Source organism: Crinia signifera, chromosome 2 (genome assembly GCF_055691185.1).
Source record: "Crinia signifera chromosome 2, ASM5569118v1, whole genome shotgun sequence".
Classification (NCBI taxonomy): Eukaryota; Metazoa; Chordata; class Amphibia; order Anura; family Myobatrachidae; genus Crinia; species Crinia signifera.
The window spans coordinates 327,441,091-327,459,127 of NC_139218.1; the positions used below are offsets into that span (position 1 = coordinate 327,441,091).

An 18,037-nucleotide genomic window follows, 5' to 3' on the forward strand; every position below is an offset into this window, starting at 1 on the left:
CCCCAGCGTGTGATGTGATGACATCACACGCATAACGGAGAAGCTGAAGCAGGATAGAGGAAGAGAGACCAGCAGACACTGCTGCTTCCCTTGGCTCCGACGCATCCCAGGCCACCCTAGCACACCCATCCGCCAGCCCATCCTGTACACAGTATCCAATAGCTGGCTCTGTGTACAGTCAATTGAATCAGTGGGGGAATTTGTCATCTCTGCCATGGCCCCACCTGCACTGCAGCTGACTCGCGTCCAGTGCTCAGTCAGTGGGCAGCGGCAGGCAGCATCATGTCAGTGCGTCGAGTGGGTGCCGGTGCCCCCACAGACCCTGCTGCTGCTTGCGCCCCCAAACGGCTGCTGGGGCTGCCTTACAGTAGTTACGCCACTGCATGCACGGTGGTCCGATAATCGGCAAGGATGTGAATTTGCAGCCCTGAAAATTTGTCTGAATTGGGCACTTAATCCACGACGTAGACTTTGTTAGTTACCCTTGCAGCTTGAACATGAGCCCTGGCAGTTTACTCTCTGGCTATGGCCATCTCCACTTGGCATTGGTAGATACCTCTATTCATTTGTGAAATGTTATTCCTTTTATCTAGCATAATTAATGACTGTAGCTGCATTACATTCTACCTTTGTCCAGGGTATGGTGCCTTGTCTAAGTAATGACAGCACCTGAATAACCTACTACCACACTCCTCCTTCTTCTCCTGTGTGGCCACCAAGCTCTTCTCCTTTCATTTCATTTTGTCTTTGCCCCACAGGAATTGCGCATTGGATTGCTGCCAAACTCTCCAGTGTCACCCAATTTCATCTTACACAGATGAGGGTGATACATTTGACTAGATAAAGAGCATTCTGCTGCCCGAAACATTACTGAATGCTTTATACCTAACTAAGCAGTTCATATATGGTAAGCACTGGCACCCAATATATACTGTATATATATATATATTCCAAAGACAAAAAACCTTACGGTTTCACATGTCCCATTAAGGCTTCTTACACATGATCTGGCATTTCTGAAACCTGTTGTAACTCTTCCACTCAAACGCCAAAAAGCAATGAAATTCCGATCATTAAGGCTGACGCCTTAATGGACGTGTTCCTTGCGCAATACAGATATGGTACGCCATCACAGCCTGTGGGTAAGTGCAGATTCAGCACTCTCACAGAGTGAGATTGCTGTCACTCACAAAATGGTGGAGCTGCTAATTCACAGATTTGTGTGCTCATTGGAATACACACATGCAGTCTATGCAACTGAAGGTCTGAGCAGTTATGTGGCGCACTCATCCTAATAAGTATCTGCAATCTTCTAAAACTGTCTATACCTCTGAGTTACTATAGTGTTCATTATAGCACCCGCCATCTTTGAAAACCCATGCAGTTCCTCTTCCCTGCCTGGGGTGTAGCTGTCTGCTGTAGTGCTTCTAGTGTGATCTGTATATCAGCACTGCAAACCAGACTTGTGCTAGAAACACTAGAGCAGCCAGCAACACCCCAGACAGGGTAGAGGAACTGCATGGGTTTTCAAAGATAGCGGGTGCTAGAATAAACACTATTACTAGAACTATCCCACTGAGGGTCCAACATCTTTCACACTCACTACCTTTATCCATTTCATTTAGTATTCACATGCAGTTACCAGAAACATCTTTCACAATTGCAAAAACTATAATACTCCCAACTACTATGCATCTACTCTTTCTTCTCCCGTACGCCTTCATGCTGCTCTGTCTTCCCCGATACCTACTGCTGTGTGGATTCCCTCATCCACAACAATGTGTCTATTCCCATCTGCCCTGCCCTGTCTTTCCACACAGATGCCACTGTTTCCTTCTATCTGTGCCACTGGCTTCCCCTCTATTAGCGATACTCTGTCTCCCCCTCCATTAATGCTGCTCTGCCCGCCTCATCCATGACAGTTTCCTTCCATCTGTACTGCTGTCTCCCCTCTCCATCTACACTGTTCTGTTTTCCCTTTATCCCCTTTGCTCCGAACCCCCTCCCCCATCAGTGCTGTCTTTCCTCCAACTGCTCCTCTGTTTCCCAACCAATCGCATCACTCTGCCTTACCTTCCCCAATTCGTGCCACAGTTTTCCACCCATCTGCTTCGTTAGTCCCCCATCAGTGCTGCTTAGCCTTCCTACCATCTACGCATTTCTATTCCTCCCCATCTGCACCACACTGCCTCCTACCCCAATCAACACCACTTTTTCCCCATCCTCTCGGCTCTGTTTACTGCTCAGACCTTCAGTTGCATAGACTGCATGTGTGTATTCCAATGAGCACACAAATCTGTGAATTAGCAGCTCCACCATTTTGTGAGTGACAGCAATCTCACTCTGTGAGAGTGCTGAATCTGCACTTACCCACAGGCTGTGATGGCGTACCATATCTGTATTGCGCAAGGAACACGTCCATTAAGGCGTCAGCCTTAATGATCGGAATTTCATTGCTTTTTGGCGTTTGAGTGGAAGAGTTACAACAGGTTTCAGAAATGCCAGATCATGTGTAAGAAGCCTTAATGGGACATGTGAAACCGTAAGGTTTTTTGTCTTTGGAATTTCATAGGTTTTTTTCAATTTATTTTTTTTTTTATTTGAAATTTGAAATTTCAGTGAAAGAATACAATTAGATTTTTTAAATGTTTAATGATAACACACCCTTGGCAATGAGCATTACCCCTGGCCACAAGAATAACAAACCCCTGGCATTGAGTATGACACCCGTCCCAGTGCATGAAACCCCTGTCAACAGGCAAGACATCCATCCCAAGAAACCCCTGGCAATGAGCATGACACCCAGAGAGTAGAAGCTTTACTGTAGGGCATTGGAGGAGGACAATGTACACACAGGGTACACATAGGGGGGGCAGAGCTTACGCACGAGGGGCACTGGGGGGGGGGCACAGCGTACACACGGGGGGCACTGGGGGGGGGACTGCGTACACACGGGGGGAACTGGGGGGACTGCGTACATACGGGGGGCACTGCGTACACATGGGGGACTGCGTACACATGGGGGGCACTGGGGGAGGGACTGCGTACACATGGGGGGGCACTGGGGGAGGGACTGCATATACATGGGGGGGCACTGGCGGAGGGACTGCGTACACATGGGGGTGCACTGGGGGAGGGACTGCGTACACATGGGGGGCACTGGGGGAGGGACTGCGTACACATGGGGGGGCACTGGGGGAGGGACTGCGTACACATGGGGGGCACTGGGGGAGGGACTGCGTACACATGGGGGGCACTGGGGGAGGGACTGCGTACACATGGGGGGGCACTGGGGGAGGGACTGCGTACACATGGGGGGGCACTGGGGGAGGGACTGCCTACACATGGGGGCACTGGGGGAGGGACTGCGTATACACACGGGGGCACGGCATACACACACAGGGGCAACAGCATACACACAAGGGGCACCGGGGACGACGACAGTGTGCACACGGGGGCACGGGGGGGGGGACAGTGTGCACACGGGGGGGGACAGTATACACACGGGGGGCACAGGCTACAGCGTACACATGTTGGGACAGCATACACAAGGGGGCACAGGGTACAGCGTACACACGGGGTCACTTGGGGGCCGCATACGCACAGGGGCAGCATACACAGGGGCACTGGGGGGGGGCAGCATACACACGGGGGGCAATGTGGGGGGAGCGAACACACGGGGGAGGCACTGGGGAGACGACAACGTACACACGGGGGGCAGTATGGGGGGGGCAACAGCGTACACACGGGGGGGCACTGGGGGGGACATCGTACACACGGGGGGCAATGGTGGGGGGGCAGGGTACACACGGGGTTACAGCGTACACATGGGGGCAATGGGGGGGGCAGCATACACATGGGGGGAACAGGGTACAGCGTACACACAGGGGCACTGGGGGGGCAGCATACACACGGGGGCACTGGGGGGGCAGCATACACACAGGGGCACTGGGGGGGCAGCACACACACAGGGGCACTGTGGGGGAAGCACACACACGGGGGCACTGGGGGGGAAGCACACACACGGGGGGCACTGGGGGGGAAGCACACACGGGGGGCACTTGGGGGGGCAGCGTACACACGGGGGGCAGCGTACACACGGGGGGCACTGCGGGACAGCGTACACACGGGGGGGCGCACTGGGGAAGGGGACAGCGTACACACGGGGGGCACTGGGGGGGAAGGACAGCACACACAGGGGGGGCACTAGGGGGGCAGCGTACACACAGGGGGGAGGCACTGGGGGGGCAGCGTACACACAGGGGGTGGGACACTGGGGGGGGGTACAGCCTACACATGGGGGGGCACGGGGGGGGACAGCCTACACATGGGGGGGCACGGGGAGGACAGCATACACACGGAGGGGGGGGGCACTGGGGGGGACAGCATACACACGGGGGTGCACTGGGGGGGACAGCATACACACGGGGGTGCATTGGGGGAGACAGCATACACACGGGGGGAGGGGACAGAGGAGGACAGCGTAAACACAGGGGGGCACTAGTGGGGACAGCGTACTCACGGGGGGGACAGCGTACACACGGGTGGGACTGTTCATATGGGGGGCACTGGTGGGGACAGCATACACACGGGTGCACTGGGGGGGGAGCGTACACTCAGGGGCACTGGGGGGACAGGGTACATACAGGGACAGTGGGGGGACGGATTTACCTGAGTGCAGCTGCATTACAGGGGGGGACAGAGTACACACGGAGGGCACTGGGGAGACAGCATACAAACGGCGGGCACTGTGGGGGACAGCGTACACACGGCAGGCAGTGGGGGGGACAGGGTACATACAGGGACAGTGGGGGGGACAGGGTGTGCACAGGGATAGTGGGGATAGTGGACAGGGTACACACAGGGACAGTGGGGGGATGGATTTACCTGGGTGCAGCTGCTCCTCTGATGGCCCGGGTGGCTGCTTGCTTTCTGTCTTCTGGATGGCGGAGGCAACTCAAGGCCGGGGCTTCACCAGACTGTTAGGCCGCAGGCTGTGGAAGCACCTGAACCTAGTCCCGTCGAGTCCCGGCGGCAGCATGGGGAGGACAGAGTCTGGGCAGGAAATATAACAACAACAACAACAACATCAACAATGTGTACACACGGGGGGCACTGGGGGGGGGGGGCAGCATACACACGGGGGCCAATGGGGGGGCCGGGACTGCGTACGCACTGGGGGCGGGACAGCGTACACGGGGGGCACTGGGGGTACAGTGTACACATGGGGGAGCACTGGGGGGGGGGTTGGGGGGACAGCGCACACACGGGGGGCACTGGGGGGGGGCAGCATACACACGGGGGGCACTGGGGGGGCAGCGTACACACGGGGGCACAGCGTACACACGGGGGGGCCTTGGGGGGACAGTGGACACACGGGGGGCACTGGGGGGACAGCGTACACACGGGGGGCACTGGGGGGACAGCGTATGCACACGGGGGCACTGGGGGGACAGCGTATACACACGGGGGCACTGGGGGGACAGCGTATACACACGGGGGCACTGGGGGAACAGCGTACACACGGGGGGGCACTGGGGGGACAGCGTATACACAGGGGGGCACTAGGGGGACAGCGTACACACAGGGGGCACGGGGGGGCAGCGTACACATGGGGGGGCACAGCATACACACAGGGGGGCAGTGGGGGGTAGGTGTACACATGGGGAGGGGCACTGGGGGGAAAGCGTACACATGGGGGGGCACTGGGGGAAAAGCGTACACACGGGGGCACAGCGTACACACGGGGGGGCCTTGGGGGGACAGTGGACACACGGGGGGGGGGTACTGGGGGGGACAGCGTACAAATGGGGGGGTGCACTGGGGGGACAGCGTACACACGGGGGGGCACTGGGGGGACAGCGTATACACACGGGGGGCACTGGGGGGACAGCGTATACACAAGGGGGGCACAGCGTATACACAGGGGGGGGCACTGGGGGGACAGCGTACACACAGGGTGCACTGGGGGGGGCAGCGTACACATGGGGGGCACAGCATACACACGGGGGGGCACTGGGGGGTAGGCGTACACATGGGGGGGCACTGGGGGGAAGCGTACACACGGGGGGGGCACTGGGGGGAAAGTGTACACACGGGGAGCACTGGGGGGACAGCGCACACACAGGGGGGCACTGGGGTGACAGCGTACACACGGGGGGGCACTGGGGGGACAGTGTACACACACGTGGGGGCACTGGGGGGACAGCGTACACACGGAGGGCACTGGGGGGACAGCGTACACACAGGGGGCACTGGGGGGACAGCGTACACACGGGGGGCACTGGGGGGACAGCGTACACGGGGGCACAGCGTACACACGGGGGGGGCACTGGGGGGACAGCATACACACAGGGGGGCACTGGAGAGATAGCGTACACACGGGGGGCGGCAATGGGGGGACAGCATACACATGGGGGGCACTGGTGGGACAGCATATACACGGGGGCACTGAGGGGACAGCGTACACATGGTGGGGATAGCGTACACACGGAAGTGCACTGGGGGGGACACAGAGTACACACGGGGGCACTGGGGGGGGCAGCGTACACATGGGGGGCACAGCATACACACGGGGGGCACTGGGGGGTAGGCGTACACATGGGGGGGCACTGGGGGGAAAGCGTACACATGGGGGGGCACTGGGGGGAAAGCGTACACACGGGGGCACTGGGGGGATAGCGTACACACGGGGGGCACTGGGGGGACAGCGTACACACTGGGGGGACAGCGTACACACGGGGGGCACTGGGGGGACAGCGTACACACGGTGGGGGATAGCGTACACACGGAAGTGCACTGGGGGGGGGGACACAGAGTACACACGGGGGCACTGGGGGGGCACAGCGCACACGGGGGGCACAGCATACACACGGGGGGCACTGGGGGGACAGCGTACACACGGGGGCACTGGGGGACAGGGTACACACAGGGACAGTGGGGGGACGTATTTACCTGGGTGCAGCTGCTCCTCTGATGACCAGGGTGGCTTCTTTCTGCCTTCCCGGTGGCGGAGGCATCTCAAGGAAGCACTTCAATCTGGTCCGCAGGCTGTGGAAGCGTCTCAGTCCCGGCGGTACCATGGCGTGGTCAGCGTCTGGGCAGGAAACATAACAATAATATTAAAGGGCACAGCGTTCACACGAAGGGGGGCACAGCGTACACACGGAGGGGGGGCACAGCGTATACGGGAGGGGGCACAGCGTACACACAGGGGGGGGGCAACCAGCGTACCCACGGGGGCACTGGGGGGGGCGAACAGCGTACACACGGGGGCACTGGGGGGGGTGGGGGCGAACAGTGTACACACGGGGGCACTGGGGGGGGCGAACAGCGTACACAGGGGGGCACTGGGGGGCGGACAGCGTACACAGGGGGGCGGACAGCGTACACAGGGGGGCGGACAGCGTACACAGGGGGGCGGACAGCGTACACACGGGAGCGGACACCGTACACACGGGGGCGGACAGCGTACACACGGGGGCGGACAGCGTACACACGGGGGCACAGCGTACACACGGGGGCCGGGAACAGTGTACATGGGAGGGAGACATCGTACACACACGGGGGGCACGGGGGGAGCGTACACACATAGGGGGGGGGCACTGGGGGGGCAGCGTACACACAGGGGGGGGGGACATCGTACACACGGGGGCGGACAGCGTACACACGGGAGCGGACACCGTACACACGGGGGCGGACAGCGTACACACGGGGGCGGACAGCGTACACACGGGGGCACAGCGTACACACGGGGGCCGGGAACAGTGTACATGGGAGGGAGACATCGTACACACACGGGGGGCACGGGGGGAGCGTACACACATAGGGGGGGGCACTGGGGGGGCAGCGTACACACAGGGGGGGGGACATCGTACACACAGGGGGGGACATCGTACTCACAGGGGGGGCACTGGGTGGGACAGCGTACACACGGGGAAGCGGGCACTAGGGGGGACAGCGTACACGGGGGGCAATGTGGGGGCAGCATACACATGGGGGGGCAGCATATATGGGGGGCACAGGGTACACACGGGGGCACTGGGGGGCAGCATTCACAGGGGCACTGGGGGGGGCAGCACACACAGGGGCACTGGGGGGGCCGCGTACACACGGGGGGCACTGGGGGGACAGCGTACACACGGGGGTGGCACTGGGGAAGGGGACAGCGTACACGGGGGGCATTGGGGGGGGAAGAACAGCATACACACGGGGGGGCACTGGGGGGGAAGGACAGCGTACACACACAGGAGGGGCACTGGGGGGGCAGCGTACACACAGGGGGGGAGGCACTGGGGGGACAGCGTACACACGGAGGGGGGGGCACTGGGGGGGACAGCATACACACGGGGGGCGCACTGGGGGAGACCGCGTGCACACGGGGGGAGGGGACTGAGGAGGACAGCGTAAACACAGGGGGGCACTGGGGGGTCAGCGTACGCACGGGGGGAAGCGTACACACGGGGGGCACTGGTGGGAACAGCGTACACATGGGTGCACTGAGGGGGGAAGCGTACACACAGGGGCACTGGGGGGACATTGTACATACAGGGACAGTGGGGGGACGGATTTACCTGAGTGCAGCTGCAGTACAGGGGTGGACAGAGTACACACGGGGGCACTGGGGGGGACAGCGTACACACGGGGGGCACGGGGGGGACAGCGTACACACGGGGGGACAGCATACACACGGGGGGACAGAGTACACACAGGGGGCACTGGGGGGCGGACAGCGTACACACGAGGGCACTGGGGGGGCGGACAGCGTACACACGAGGGCACTGGGGGGGGCGGACAGTGTACACATCGGGGCACTGGGGGGGCGGACAGCGTACACACGGGAGCAAACAGCGTACACACGGGGGCGAACAGCGTACACACGGGGGCACGGACAGCGTACACACGGGGGCACGGACAGCGTACACACGGGGGCACGGACAGCGTACACACGGGGGCACGGACAGCGTACACACGGGGGCACGGACAGCGTACACACGGGGGCACGGACAGCGTACACACGGGGGCACGGACAGCGTACACACGGGGGCACGGACAGCGTACACACGGGGGCACTGGGGGGGGCGGACAGCGTACACACGGGGACACTGGGGGGGCGGACAGCGTACACATGGGGGCACTGGGGGGGGGGGGCGAACAGCGTACACAAGGGGGCGAACAGCGTACACACGGGGGCACTGGGGGGCGAACAGCGTACACAGGGGGAGTGGACAGCGTACACACAGGGGCACACTGGGGGGTGGACAGCGCACACACGGAGGGACTGGGGGGGCGGACAGTGCACACGGGGGCACTGGGGGGCGAACAGCACACACGTGGGCACTGGGGGGCGAGCAGCACACACGGGGGGCACTTGGGGGCGGACAGCGTACACACGAGGGCACTGGGGGGCGGAGAGCGTACACACGGGGGCACTGGGGGGCGGACAGCGTACACAAGGGGGCGAACAGCGTACACACGGGGGCACTGGGGGGCGGACAGCGTACACACGGGGGCACTGGGGGGGCGGACAGCGTACACACAGGGGCACACTGGGGGGTGGACAGCGCACACACGGGGGGACTGGGGGGCGGACAGCGCACACAGGGGCACTGGGGGGGCGGACAGCGTACACACAGGGGCACACTGGGGGGTGGACAGCGCACACACGGGGACACTGGGGGGCGAACAGCACACACGGGGGCACTGGGGGGCGAACAGCGTACACACGGGACACTGGGGGGCGGACAGCGTACACACGGGGGCACTGGGGGGGCGGACAGCGTACACACGGGGGCACTGGGGGGGCGGACAGCGTACACACGGGGGCACTGGGGGGCGGACAGCGTACACAGGGGGGCACTGGGGGGCGGACAGCGTACACAGGGGGGCGGACAGCGTACACACAGGGACACACTGGGGGGTGGACAGCGCACACACAGGGGCACACTGGGGGGCGGACAGCGCACACAGGGGGGCACTGGGGGGCGGACAGCGTACACAGGGGGGCGGACAGCGTACACACAGGGACACACTGGGGGGTGGACAGCGCACACACAGGGGCACACTGGGGGGCGAACAGCGCACACATGGGGGCACTGGGGGCGAACAGCACACACGGGGGCACTGGGGGGCGAACAGCACACACGGGGGCACTGGGGGGCGGACAGCGTACACAGGGGGGCACTGGGGGGCGGACAGCGTACACAGGGGGGCGGACAGCATACACACAGGGACACACTGGGGGGTGGACAGCGCATACACAGGGGCACACTGGGGGGCGAACAGCGCACACATGGGGGCACTGGGGGCGAACAGCACACACGGGGGCACTGGGGGGCGAACAGCACACACGGGGGCACTGGGGGGCGAACAGCGCACACATGGGGGCACTGGGGGTGAACAACATACACACGGGGCACTGGGGGTTGAACAGCGTACACACAGGGACAGTGGGGGGGATGGATTTACCTGGGTGCAACTGCTCCTCTGATGACCAGGGTGGCTTCTTTCTGCCTTCCCGGTGGCGGAGGCATCTCAAGGAAGCGCTTCAATCTGGTCCGCAGGCTGTGGAAGCGTCTCAGTCCCGGCGGTACCATGGCGTGGTCAGCGTCTGGGCAGGAAACATAACAATAATATTAAAGGGCACAGCGTTCACACGAAGGGGGGCACAGCGTACACACGGAGGGGGGGCACAGCGTATACGGGAGGGGGCACAGCGTACACACAGGGGGGGGGCAACCAGCGTACCCACGGGGGCACTGGGGGGGGGGGCGAACAGCGTACACACGGGGGCACTGGGGGGGGTGGGGGCGAACAGTGTACACACGGGGGCACTGGGGGGGCGAACAGCGTACACAGGGGGGCACTGGGGGGCGGACAGCGTACACAGGGGGGCGGACAGCGTACACAGGGGGGCGGACAGCGTACACAGGGGGGCGGACAGCGTACACACGGGGGCGGACAGCGTACACACGGGAGCGGACACCGTACACACGGGGGCGGACAGCGTACACACGGGGGCGGACAGCGTACACACGGGGGCACAGCGTACACACGGGGGCCGGGAACAGTGTACATGGGAGGGAGACATCGTACACACACGGGGGGCACGGGGGGAGCGTACACACATAGGGGGGGGCACTGGGGGGGCAGCGTACACACAGGGGGGGGGGACATCGTACACACGGGGGCGGACACCGTACACACGGGGGCGGACAGCGTACACACGGGGGCGGACAGCGTACACACGGGGGCACAGCGTACACACGGGGGCCGGGAACAGTGTACATGGGAGGGAGACATCGTACACACACGGGGGGCACGGGGGGAGCGTACACACATAGGGGGGGGCACTGGGGGGGCAGCGTACACACAGGGGGGGGGGACATCGTACACACAGGGGGGGACATCGTACTCACAGGGGGGGGCACTGGGTGGGACAGCGTACACACGGGGAAGCGGGCACTAGGGGGGACAGCGTACACGGGGGGCAATGTGGGGGCAGCATACACATGGGGGGGGCAGCATATATGGGGGGCACAGGGTACAGCGTACACACGGGGGCACTGGGGGGCAGCATTCACAGGGGCACTGGGGGGGGCAGCACACACAGGGGCACTGGGGGGGCCGCGTACACACGGGGGGCACTGGGGGGGCCGCGTACACACGGTGGTGGCACTGGGGAAGGGGACAGCGTACACGGGGGGCATTGGGGGGGGAAGAACAGCATACACACGGGGGGGCACTGGGGGGGAAGGACAGCGTACACACACAGGAGGGGCACTGGGGGGGGTAGCGTACACACAGGGGGGGAGGCACTGGGGGGACAGCGTACACACGGAGGGGGGGGCACTGGGGGGGACAGCATACACACGGGGGGCGCACTGGGGGAGACCGCGTGCACACGGGGGGAGGGGACTGAGGAGGACAGCGTAAACACAGGGGGGCACTGGGGGGTCAGCGTACGCACGGGGGGAAGCGTACACACGGGGGGCACTGGTGGGAACAGCGTACACATGGGTGCACTGAGGGGGGAAGCGTACACACAGGGGCACTGGGGGGACATTGTACATACAGGGACAGTGGGGGGACGGATTTACCTGAGTGCAGCTGCAGTACAGGGGTGGACAGAGTACACACGGGGGCACTGGGGGGGACAGCGTACACACGGGGGGCACGGGGGGGACAGCGTACACACGGGGGGACAGCGTACACACGGGGGGACAGCGTACACACGGGGGGACAGCGTACACACGGGGGGCACTGGGGGGCGGACAGCGTACACACGAGGGCACTGGGGGGGCGGACAGCGTACACACGAGGGCACTGGGGGGGGCGGACAGCGTACACATCGGGGCACTGGGGGGGCGGACAGCGTACACACGGGAGCGAACAGCGTACACAAGGGGGCGAACAGCGTACACACGGGGGCGAACAGCGTACACACGGGGGCACGGACAGCGTACACACGGGGGCACGGACAGCGTACACACGGGGGCACGGACAGCGTACACACGGGGGCACGGACAGCGTACACATGGGGGCACGGACAGCGTACACACGGGGGCACTGGGGGGGCGGACAGCGTACACACGGGGACACTGGGGGGGCGGACAGCGTACACATGGGGGCACTGGGGGGAGGGGGAACAGCGTACACAAGGGGGCGAACAGCGTACACACGGGGGCACTGGGGGGCGAACAGCGTACACAGGGGGAGTGGACAGCGTACACACAGGGGCACACTGGGGGGTGGACAGCGCACACACGGAGGGACTGGGGGGGCGGACAGTGCACACGGGGGCACTGGGGGGCGAACAGCACACACGGGGGCACTGGGGGGCGAACAGCACACACGGGGGGCACTTGGGGGCGGACAGCGTACACACGAGGGCACTGGGGGGCGGACAGCGTACACACGGGGGCACTGGGGGGCGGACAGCGTACACAAGGGGGCGAACAGCGTACACACGGGGGCACTGGGGGGCGGACAGCGTACACACGGGGGCACTGGGGGGGCGGACAGCGTACACACAGGGGCACACTGGGGGGTGGACAGCGCACACACGGGGGGACTGGGGGGCGGACAGCGCACACAGGGGCACTGGGGGGGCGGACAGCGTACACACAGAGGCACACTGGGGGGTGGACAGCGCACACACGGGGACACTGGGGGGCGAACAGCACACACGGGGGCACTGGGGGGCGAACAGCGTACACACGGGACACTGGGGGGCGGACAGCGTACACACGGGACACTGGGGGGGCGGACAGCGTACACACGGGGGCACTGGGGGGGCGGACAGTGTACACACGGGGGCGGACAGCGTACACACGGGGGCACTGGGGGGCGAACAGTGTACACACGGGACACTGGGGGGCGGACAGCGTACACACGGGGGCACTGGGGGGCTGACAGCGTACACACGGGGGCACTGGGGGGGGGCGGACAGCGTACACACGGGGCACTGGGGGGGCGGACAGCGTACACACGGGGGCACTGGGGGGCGAACAGCGTACACACGGGGGCACTGGGGGGCGAACAGCGTACACACGGGGGCAAACAGCGTACACACGGGGGCAAACAGCGTACACACGGGGGCAAACAGCGTACACACGGGGGCAAACAGCGTACACACGGGGGCAAACAGCGTACACACGGGGGCAAACAGCGTACACACGGGGGCAAACAGCGTACACACGGGGGCAAACAGCGTACACACGGGGGCAAACAGCGTACACACGGGGGCAAACAGCGTACACACGGGGGCAAACAGCGTACACACGGGGGCAAAAAGCGTACACACGGGGGAAAAAAGCGTACACACGGGGGCAAACAGCGTACACACGGGGGCAAACAGCGTACACACGGGGGCAAACAGCGTACACACGGGGGCACTGGGGGGCGGACAGCGTACACAGGGGGGCACTGGGGGGCGGACAGCGTACACAGGGGGGCGGACAGCGTACACACAGGGACACACTGGGGGGTGGACAGCGCACACACAGGGGCACACTGGGGGGGCGGACAGCGCACACAGGGGGGCACTGGGGGGCGGACAGCGTACACAGGGGGGCGGACAGCGTACACACAGGGACACACTGGGGGGTGGACAGCGCACACACAGGGGCACACTGGGGGGCGAACAGCGCACACATGTGGGCACTGGGGGCGAACAGCACACACGGGGGCACTGGGGGGCGAACAGCACACACGGGGGCACTGGGGGGCGGACAGCGTACACAGGGGGGCACTGGGGGGCGGACAGCGTACACAGGGGGGCGGACAGCATACACACAGGGACACACTGGGGGGTGGACAGCGCATACACAGGGGCACACTGGGGGGCGAACAGCGCACACATGGGGGCACTGGGGGCGAACAGCACACACGGGGGCACTGGGGGGCGAACAGCACACACGGGGGCACTGGGGGGCGAACAGCACACACATGGGGGCACTGGGGGTGAACAACATACACACGGGGCACTGGGGGTTGAACAGCGTACACACAGGGACAGTGGGGGGGATGGATTTACCTGGGTGCAACTGCTCCTCTGATGACCAGGGTGGCTTCTTTCTGCCTTCCCGGTGGCGGAGGCATCTCAAGGAAGCGCTTCAATCTGGTCCGCAGGCTGTGGAAGCGTCTCAGTCCCGGCGGTACCATGGGGTGGTCAGCGTCTGGGCAGGAAACATAATAATAATATTAAAGGACACATCGTTCACACGGAGGGGGGGGCACAGCGTACACACGGAGGGGGGGGGGGCTCAGCGTACACATGGAGGGGGGGGGGCACAGCATACACACGGAGGGGGGGCACAGCGTACACACAGAGGGGGGGCACAGCGTACACACGGAGGGGGGGGCACAGCGTACACACGGAGGGGGGGGCACAGCGTACACACGGAGGGGGGGGCACAGCGTACACACGGAGGGGGGGGGCACAGCGTACACACGGGGGGGCACAGCGTACACACGGGGGGGCACAGCGTACACACGGGGGGGCACAGCGTACACACGGGGGGGCACAGCGTACACACGGGGGGGCACAGCGTACACACGGGGGGGCACAGCGTACACACGGGGGGGCACAGCGTACACACGGGGGGGCACAGCGTACACACGGGGGGCACAGCGTACACACGGGGGGCACAGCGTACACATGGGGGGGGCACAGCGTACACACGGGGGGGGCACAGCGTACACACGGGGGGGGCACAGCGTACTCACGGGGGGCACAGCGCACACACGGGGGGCACAGCGCACACACGGGGGACACAGCGCACACACGGGGGGCACAGCGCACACACGGGGGGCACAGCGCACACACGGGGGGCACAGCGCACACACTGGGGGGGCACAGCGCACACACTGGGGGGGCACAGCGCACACACTGGGGGGGCACAGCGTACACACTGGGGGGGCACAGCGCACACACTGGGGGGGCACAGCGCACACACTGGGGGGGGCACAGCGCACACACGGGGGGCACAGCGTACACACGGGGGGGCACAGCGTACACACGGGGGGGCACAGCGTACACACGGGGGGGCACAGCGTACACACGGGGGGGCACAGCGTACACACGGGGGGGCACAGCGTACACACGGGGGGCACAGCGTACACACGGGGGGCACAGCGTACACATGGGGGGGGCACAGCGTACACACGGGGGGGGCACAGCGTACACACGGGGGGGCACAGCGTACTCATGGGGGGCACAGCGCACACACGGGGGGCACAGCGCACACACGGGGGACACAGCGCACACACGGGGGGCACAGCGCACACACGGGGGGCACAGCGCACACACTGGGGGGGCACAGCGCACACACTGGGGGGGCACAGCGCACACACTGGGGGGGCACAGCGTACACACTGGGGGGGCACAGCGCACACACTGGGGGGGCACAGCGCACACACTGGGGGGGGCACAGCGCACACACGGGGGGTACAGCGCACACACGGGGGGCACAGCGCACACACGGGGGGCACAGCATACACATGGGGGGGCACAGCATACACATGGGGGGGCACAGCATACACATGGGGGGGCACAGCATACACATGGGGGGGCACAGCATACACATGGGGGGGCACAGCGTATACAGTGAGGGGGGGCAGGGGACACACGGTAGCAGTGAGGGGGGCGGGGGACACACGGGGGCAGTGAGGGGGGGGCCATGCACTGACATGCAGCAGCTGCGGCTCTGCTACACCACTGGCACCTACAGCGGGTCCCCCCACCACCAACCCCAGGACCAGCCTTACTAGCACATTAAGCAAAACAAGCCACCCACCCACCCACAAGAATACTTGCAGCCGCGGCGCTGCAGACTCGGGAGGGGAAGCTTTCTGGTTTGTCTGTGTAAACACACAGCTGCCGGCCGCCGCGCGCATACACACTCTGACATGAGCGCCGCAGCAGCACGGGCTCATGTCAGTGTGTGTATGCGCGCGGCGGCCGGGAGCTTCGTGTTTTAAACAGGCAAACCAGAAAGCTTCCCCTCCCTGCGGCGCAATTATTCTTGTGGATGTGTGGGTGTTTTTACCCTTTTGGCTCCTGTCCCCTTGGAGGGATTGCGGGGCTGCGGGCTCCCCTCTGTAGGCAGCGCCGAGCGGCAGCAGATCTAGCCCCTCGCATCTCCGTCGGCCATCTTGGTACACCCAAGTGAGGCCTCTGACTGTACTCCCCCTATTGGACGCACTGCGCATGCGCAACAAGTTGGAGCTCCTATCTTTATAATGGGGGACGTTTCACTAAATTTAATAAAAACTGTACCTATCTGAAAATCCTCAACCCCAAAAGGCACTCCACTGGGACAATATCTACCTAATAAAACAAACCCCAAGTCTCAATTGTTCCCCTACCCCGAGTTATGCCTTCCCAAAAAAACCCTCATAGACTAACATGGGTGACAAAGTGTCATTTCGCGAGTGTCAGAAAAAAACTGGCAGTTGGAAGTTTAGATCGCTCCCAATTGGTCATTTTTTAATATTTCGCCCTGAAATTTGGCACGCAGCACCGGTTGACGATTCTACGCGTACATGCCAAATTTCAGCTCAGTACGCCCAGTCACTTTTGAGGTGCAGTCCCTCAAACACCATGCCCCCATCTGAAAAGTTCCCTATGGGAAAAATCCGTTCGTTGGATTCAGCCTTAATATAAGGGCACTACCGTGCCCTTATAATATATATATATATATATATATATATATATATTAATATTCATTGTTGTAAAACATCCATTGTCACCTGAACGCCAAATCGCGCTACTATCACAGACCAAAGTGAGGGTCTACCTGCTGCTGGGAACTACCCACTATCAAGATTCTTAAGCTAAAGCCTCCCAAAGCACACGTTTTAGATTTTCCTGATTTTCGATTCGATTTTGCTTATAGAAGCAAAATCGAATCGAATCCTAAACTAAATCGAATGGTTTTTGTGTCACTTTCGATCTACATTCAATTCGATGCGCGCTCCCGTTTTCACAAAATCGAACAGAAAAATCGGTACTTGTGAGTTATCCGGGCGTCCGATTTTGTACTTACGATTTGCATGCGATTTGCATGCGATATCGCATACGATATCGCATACGATATCGGATCCGATTTGCGATTTACATGCGATTTACATGCGATTTAGCATGCGATTTGCATCAGATTTGCTATTCATTTCATTACCCCACTATCCCCAAAGTGTGTCTATCAACGTGAACCCGAAGCGTGGCGAGCGCAGCGAGCCCGCGAGGGGCGGCGGTACGCGTCCTCCGACCTTTTCATGCCCTACTATCCACTAGGGCGTGGAGTGAGAATAGAATAGTGTGGCGAGCGCAGCGAGCCACCGAGCCCGAAGCGTGGCGAGCGCAGCGAGCCCCGCGAGGGGACGCGGACACCTGTGAAGCCCGCAAGGGCACGCGGATACCTGTGAAGGTGTCCGCGTCCCCTCGCGGGGCTCGCTGCGCTCGCCACGCTTCGGGCTCGGTGGCTCGCTGCGCTCGCCACACTATTCTATTCTCACTCCACGCCCTAGTGGATAG

At 63.1% G+C, this 18,037-nt stretch overlaps 1 long non-coding RNA gene across 1 annotated transcript; it reads right to left on the reverse strand.

Annotated features, from left to right (window-relative positions):
- Window positions 1-4,371: 4,371 nt before the first annotated feature.
- LOC146059107 (uncharacterized) lies at window positions 4,372-16,971 on the reverse strand. The gene is made up of 5 exons (XR_014470151.1): window positions 16,551-16,971; window positions 14,537-14,678; window positions 10,468-10,609; window positions 6,955-7,096; window positions 4,372-5,055 (listed from the first exon to the last, which is right to left on the reverse strand). It is a non-coding gene; the product is annotated as an uncharacterized LOC146059107 (long non-coding RNA).
- Between the last annotated feature and the right edge of the window lie 1,066 nt (window positions 16,972-18,037).